Source organism: Tachypleus tridentatus, chromosome 9 (genome assembly GCF_004210375.1).
Source record: "Tachypleus tridentatus isolate NWPU-2018 chromosome 9, ASM421037v1, whole genome shotgun sequence".
Taxonomy (NCBI): Eukaryota; Metazoa; Arthropoda; class Merostomata; order Xiphosura; family Limulidae; genus Tachypleus; species Tachypleus tridentatus.
In genome coordinates, this window is record NC_134833.1 from 2,502,688 (window position 1) to 2,511,425 (window position 8,738).

An 8,738-nucleotide genomic window follows, 5' to 3' on the forward strand; every position below is an offset into this window, starting at 1 on the left:
CTGATGCTACCTACAACATTGTAAAACTTATTTAACCCTTAAACAGTGGTCATCATCAACTGATGCTACCTACAACATTGTAAAACTTATTTAACCCTTAAACAGTGGTCATCATCAACTGATGCTACCTACAACATTGTAAAACTTATTTAACCCTTAAACAGTGGTCATCATCAACTGATGCTGCTACCTACAACATTGTAAAACTTATTTAACCCTTAAACAGTGGTCATCATCAACTGATGCTACCTACAACATTGTAAAACTTATTTAACCCTTAAACAGTGGTCATCATCAACTGATGCTGCTACCTACAACATTGTAAAACTTATTTAACCCTTAAACAGTGGTCATCATCAACTGATGCTACCTACAACATTGTAAAACTTATTTAACCCTTAAACAGTGGTCATCATCAACTGATGCTACCTACAACATTGTAAAACTTATTTAACCCTTAAACAGTGGTCATCATCAACTGATGCTACCTACAACATTGTAAAACTTATTTAACCCTTAAACAGTGGTCATCATCAACTGATGCTGCTACCTACAACATTGTAAAACTTATTTAACCCTTAAACAGTGGTCATCATCAACTGATGCTACCTACAACATTGTAAAACTTATTTAACCCTTAAACAGTGGTCATCATCAACTGATGCTACCTACAACATTGTAAAACTTATTTAACCCTTAAACAGTGGTCATCATCAACTGATGCTACCTACAACATTGTAAAACTTATTTAACCCTTAAACAGTGGTCATCATCAACTGATGCTACCTACAACATTGTAAAACTTATTTAACCCTTAAACAGTGGTCATCATCAACTGATGCTACCTACAACATTGTAAAACTTATTTAACCCTTAAACAGTGGTCATCATCAACTGATGCTACCTACAACATTGTAAAACTTATTTAACCCTTAAACAGTGGTCATCATCAACTGATGCTGCTACCTACAACATTGTAAAACTTATTTAACCCTTAAACAGTGGTCATCATCAACTGATGCTACCTACAACATTGTAAAACTTATTTAACCCTTAAACAGTGGTCATCATCAACTGATGCTACCTACAACATTGTAAAACTTATTTAACCCTTAAACAGTGGTCATCATCAACTGATGCTACCTACAACATTGTAAAACTTATTTAACCCTTAAACAGTGGTCATCATCAACTGATGCTACCTACAACATTGTAAAACTTATTTAACCCTTAAACAGTGGTCATCATCAACTGATGCTACCTACAACATTGTAAAACTTATTTAACCCTTAAACAGTGGTCATCATCAACTGATGCTACCTACAACATTGTAAAACTTATTTAACCCTTAAACAGTGGTCATCATCAACTGATGCTGCTACCTACAACATTGTAAAACTTATTTAACCCTTAAACAGTGGTCATCATCAACTGATGCTACCTACAACATTGTAAAACTTATTTAACCCTTAAACAGTGGTCATCATCAACTGATGCTACCTACAACATTGTAAAACTTATTTAACCCTTAAACAGTGGTCATCATCAACTGATGCTACCTACAACATTGTAAAACTTATTTAACCCTTAAACAGTGGTCATCATCAACTGATGCTACCTACAACATTGTAAAACTTATTTAACCCTTAAACAGTGGTCATCATCAACTGATGCTGCTACCTACAACATTGTAAAACTTATTTAACCCTTAAACAGTGGTCATCATCAACTGATGCTACCTACAACATTGTAAAACTTATTTAACCCTTAAACAGTGGTCATCATCAACTGATGCTACCTACAACATTGTAAAACTTATTTAACCCTTAAACAGTGGTCATCATCAACTGATGCTACCTACAACATTGTAAAACTTATTTAACCCTTAAACAGTGGTCATCATCAACTGATGCTACCTACAACATTGTAAAACTTATTTAACCCTTAAACAGTGGTCATCATCAACTGATGCTACCTACAACATTGTAAAACTTATTTAACCCTTAAACAGTGGTCATCATCAACTGATGCTACCTACAACATTGTAAAACTTATTTAACCCTTAAACAGTGGTCATCATCAACTGATGCTACCTACAACATTGTAAAACTTATTTAACCCTTAAACAGTGGTCATCATCAACTGATGCTACCTACAACATTGTAAAACTTATTTAACCCTTAAACAGTGGTCATCATCAACTGATGCTACCTACAACATTGTAAAACTTATTTAACCCTTAAACAGTGGTCATCATCAACTGATGCTACCTACAACATTGTAAAACTTATTTAACCCTTAAACAGTGGTCATCATCAACTGATGCTACCTACAACATTGTAAAACTTATTTAACCCTTAAACAGTGGTCATCATCAACTGATGCTACCTACAACATTGTAAAACTTATTTAACCCTTAAACAGTGGTCATCATCAACTGATGCTACCTACAACATTGTAAAACTTATTTAACCCTTAAACAGTGGTCATCATCAACTGATGCTACCTACAACATTGTAAAACTTATTTAACCCTTAAACAGTGGTCATCATCAACTGATGCTACCTACAACATTGTAAAACTTATTTAACCCTTAAACAGTGGTCATCATCAACTGATGCTACCTACAACATTGTAAAACTTATTTAACCCTTAAACAGTGGTCATCATCAACTGATGCTACCTACAACATTGTAAAACTTATTTAACCCTTAAACAGTGGTCATCATCAACTGATGCTGCTACCTACAACATTGTAAAACTTATTTAACCCTTAAACAGTGGTCATCATCAACTGATGCTACCTACAACATTGTAAAACTTATTTAACCCTTAAACAGTGGTCATCATCAACTGATGCTACCTACAACATTGTAAAACTTATTTAACCCTTAAACAGTGGTCATCATCAACTGATGCTACCTACAACATTGTAAAACTTATTTAACCCTTAAACAGTGGTCATCATCAACTGATGCTACCTACAACATTGTAAAACTTATTTAACCCTTAAACAGTGGTCATCATCAACTGATGCTACCTACAACATTGTAAAACTTATTTAACCCTTAAACGGTGGTCATCATCAACTGATGCTACCTACAACATTGTAAAACTTATTTAACCCTTAAACAGTGGTCATCATCAACTGATGCTACCTACAACATTGTAAAACTTATTTAACCCTTAAACAGTGGTCATCATCAACTGATGCTACCTACAACATTGTAAAACTTATTTAACCCTTAAACAGTGGTCATCATCAACTGATGCTACCTACAACATTGTAAAACTTATTTAACCCTTAAACAGTGGTCATCATCAACTGATGCTACCTACAACATTGTAAAACTTATTTAACCCTTAAACAGTGGTCATCATCAACTGATGCTGCTACCTACAACATTGTAAAACTTATTTAACCCTTAAACAGTGGTCATCATCAACTGATGCTACCTACAACATTGTAAAACTTATTTAACCCTTAAACAGTGGTCATCATCAACTGATGCTACCTACAACATTGTAAAACTTATTTAACCCTTAAACAGTGGTCATCATCAACTGATGCTACCTACAACATTGTAAAACTTATTTAACCCTTAAACAGTGGTCATCATCAACTGATGCTACCTACAACATTGTAAAACTTATTTAACCCTTAAACGGTGGTCATCATCAACTGATGCTACCTACAACATTGTAAAACTTATTTAACCCTTAAACAGTGGTCATCATCAACTGATGCTACCTACAACATTGTAAAACTTATTTAACCCTTAAACAGTGGTCATCATCAACTGATGCTACCTACAACATTGTAAAACTTATTTAACCCTTAAACAGTGGTCATCATCAACTGATGCTACCTACAACATTGTAAAACTTATTTAACCCTTAAACAGTGGTCATCATCAACTGATGCTGCTACCTACAACATTGTAAAACTTATTTAACCCTTAAACAGTGGTCATCATCAACTGATGCTACCTACAACATTGTAAAACTTATTTAACCCTTAAACAGTGGTCATCATCAACTGATGCTACCTACAACATTGTAAAACTTATTTAACCCTTAAACAGTGGTCATCATCAACTGATGCTACCTACAACATTGTAAAACTTATTTAACCCTTAAACAGTGGTCATCATCAACTGATGCTACCTACAACATTGTAAAACTTATTTAACCCTTAAACAGTGGTCATCATCAACTGATGCTACCTACAACATTGTAAAACTTATTTAACCCTTAAACAGTGGTCATCATCAACTGATGCTACCTACAACATTGTAAAACTTATTTAACCCTTAAACAGTGGTAAAACTTATTTAACCCTTAAACAGTGGTCATCATCAACTGATGCTACCTACAACATTGTAAAACTTATTTAACCCTTAAACAGTGGTCATCATCAACTGATGCTGCTACCTACAACATTGTAAAACTTATTTAACCCTTAAACAGTGGTCATCATCAACTGATGCTACCTACAACATTGTAAAACTTATTTAACCCTTAAACAGTGGTCATCATCAACTGATGCTACCTACAACATTGTAAAACTTATTTAACCCTTAAACAGTGGTCATCATCAACTGATGCTACCTACAACATTGTAAAACTTATTTAACCCTTAAACAGTGGTCATCATCAACTGATGCTACCTACAACATTGTAAAACTTATTTAACCCTTAAACAGTGGTCATCATCAACTGATGCTACCTACAACATTGTAAAACTTATTTAACCCTTAAACAGTGGTCATCATCAACTGATGCTACCTACAACATTGTAAAACTTATTTAACCCTTAAACGGTGGTCATCATCAACTGATGCTACCTACAACATTGTAAAACTTATTTAACCCTTAAACAGTGGTCATCATCAACTGATGCTACCTACAACATTGTAAAACTTATTTAACCCTTAAACAGTGGTCATCATCAACTGATGCTACCTACAACATTGTAAAACTTATTTAACCCTTAAACAGTGGTCATCATCAACTGATGCTACCTACAACATTGTAAAACTTATTTAACCCTTAAACAGTGGTCATCATCAACTGATGCTACCTACAACATTGTAAAACTTATTTAACCCTTAAACAGTGGTCATCATCAACTGATGCTGCTACCTACAACATTGTAAAACTTATTTAACCCTTAAACAGTGGTCATCATCAACTGATGCTACCTACAACATTGTAAAACTTATTTAACCCTTAAACAGTGGTCATCATCAACTGATGCTACCTACAACATTGTAAAACTTATTTAACCCTTAAACAGTGGTCATCATCAACTGATGCTACCTACAACATTGTAAAACTTATTTAACCCTTAAACAGTGGTCATCATCAACTGATGCTACCTACAACATTGTAAAACTTATTTAACCCTTAAACAGTGGTCATCATCAACTGATGCTACCTACAACATTGTAAAACTTATTTAACCCTTAAACAGTGGTCATCATCAACTGATGCTACCTACAACATTGTAAAACTTATTTAACCCTTAAACAGTGGTCATCATCAACTGATGCTACCTACAACATTGTAAAACTTATTTAACCCTTAAACAGTGGTCATCATCAACTGATGCTACCTACAACATTGTAAAACTTATTTAACCCTTAAACAGTGGTCATCATCAACTGATGCTACCTACAACATTGTAAAACTTATTTAACCCTTAAACAGTGGTCATCATCAACTGATGCTGCTACCTACAACATTGTAAAACTTATTTAACCCTTAAACAGTGGTCATCATCAACTGATGCTACCTACAACATTGTAAAACTTATTTAACCCTTAAACAGTGGTCATCATCAACTGATGCTACCTACAACATTGTAAAACTTATTTAACCCTTAAACAGTGGTCATCATCAACTGATGCTACCTACAACATTGTAAAACTTATTTAACCCTTAAACAGTGGTCATCATCAACTGATGCTACCTACAACATTGTAAAACTTATTTAACCCTTAAACAGTGGTCATCATCAACTGATGCTACCTACAACATTGTAAAACTTATTTAACCCTTAAACAGTGGTCATCATCAACTGATGCTACCTACAACATTGTAAAACTTATTTAACCCTTAAACAGTGGTCATCATCAACTGATGCTACCTACAACATTGTAAAACTTATTTAACCCTTAAACAGTGGTCATCATCAACTGATGCTGCTACCTACAACATTGTAAAAACTTATTTAACTTTAAACAGTGGTCATCATCAACTGATGCTACGTAGAACATTGTGAAAACTTATTTAACTGTAAACAGTGGTCATCATCAACTGATGCTACCTACAAATTTAAAAACTTATTTAACCCTTAAACAGTGGTCATCATCGAATGATGCTACCTACAACATTGTAAAACTTATTTAACCCTTAAACAGTGGTCATCATCAACTGATGCTACCTACAACATTGTAAAACTTATTTAACCCTTAAACAGTGGTCATCATCAACTGATGCTGCTACCTACAACATTGTAAAACTTATTTAACCCTTAAACAGTGGTCATCATCAACTGATGCTACCTACAACATTGTAAAACTTATTTAACCCTTAAACAGTGGTCATCATCAACTGATGCTACCTACAACATTGTAAAACTTATTTAACCCTTAAACAGTGGTCATCATCAACTGATGCTGCTACCTACAACATTGTAAAACTTATTTAACCCTTAAACAGTGGTCATCATCAACTGATGCTACCTACAACATTGTAAAACTTATTTAACCCTTAAACAGTGGTCATCATCAACTGATGCTACCTACAACATTGTAAAACTTATTTAACCCTTAAACAGTGGTCATCATCAACTGATGCTACCTACAACATTGTAAAACTTATTTAACCCTTAAACAGTGGTCATCATCAACTGATGCTACCTACAACATTGTAAAACTTATTTAACCCTTAAACAGTGGTCATCATCAACTGATGCTACCTACAACATTGTAAAACTTATTTAACCCTTAAACAGTGGTCATCATCAACTGATGCTACCTACAACATTGTAAAACTTATTTAACCCTTAAACAGTGGTCATCATCAACTGATGCTACCTACAACATTGTAAAACTTATTTAACCCTTAAACAGTGGTCATCATCAACTGATGCTACCTACAACATTGTAAAACTTATTTAACCCTTAAACAGTGGTCATCATCAACTGATGCTACCTACAACATTGTAAAACTTATTTAACCCTTAAACAGTGGTCATCATCAACTGATGCTACCTACAACATTGTAAAACTTATTTAACCCTTAAACAGTGGTCATCATCAACTGATGCTACCTACAACATTGTAAAACTTATTTAACCCTTAAACAGTGGTCATCATCAACTGATGCTACCTACAACATTGTAAAACTTATTTAACCCTTAAACAGTGGTCATCATCAACTGATGCTACCTACAACATTGTAAAACTTATTTAACCCTTAAACAGTGGTCATCATCAACTGATGCTACCTACAACATTGTAAAACTTATTTAACCCTTAAACAGTGGTCATCATCAACTGATGCTACCTACAACATTGTAAAACTTATTTAACCCTTAAACAGTGGTCATCATCAACTGATGCTACCTACAACATTGTAAAACTTATTTAACCCTTAAACAGTGGTCATCATCAACTGATGCTACCTACAACATTGTAAAACTTATTTAACCCTTAAACAGTGGTCATCATCAACTGATGCTACCTACAACATTGTAAAAACTTATTTAACCCTTAAACAGTGGTCATCATCAACTGATGCTACCTACAACATTGTAAAACTTATTTAACCCTTAAACAGTGGTCATCATCAACTGATGCTACCTACAACATTGTAAAACTTATTTAACCCTTAAACAGTGGTCATCATCAACTGATGCTGCTACCTACAACATTGTAAAACTTATTTAACCCTTAAACAGTGGTCATCATCAACTGATGCTACCTACAACATTGTAAAACTTATTTAACCCTTAAACAGTGGTCATCATCAACTGATGCTACCTACAACATTGTAAAACTTATTTAACCCTTAAACAGTGGTCATCATCAACTGATGCTACCTACAACATTGTAAAACTTATTTAACCCTTAAACAGTGGTCATCATCAACTGATGCTACCTACAACATTGTAAAACTTATTTAACCCTTAAACAGTGGTCATCATCAACTGATGCTACCTACAACATTGTAAAACTTATTTAACCCTTAAACAGTGGTCATCATCAACTGATGCTGCTACCTACAACATTGTAAAACTTATTTAACCCTTAAACAGTGGTCATCATCAACTGATGCTACCTACAACATTGTAAAACTTATTTAACCCTTAAACAGTGGTCATCATCAACTGATGCTACCTACAACATTGTAAAACTTATTTAACCCTTAAACAGTGGTCATCATCAACTGATGCTACCTACAACATTGTAAAACTTATTTAACCCTTAAACAGTGGTCATCATCAACTGATGCTACCTACAACATTGTAAAACTTATTTAACCCTTAAACAGTGGTCATCATCAACTGATGCTACCTACAACATTGTAAAACTTATTTAACCCTTAAACAGTGGTCATCATCAACTGATGCTGCTACCTACAACATTGTAAAACTTATTTAACCCTTAAACAGTGGTCATCATCAACTGATGCTACCTACAACATTGTAAAACTTATTTAACCCTTAA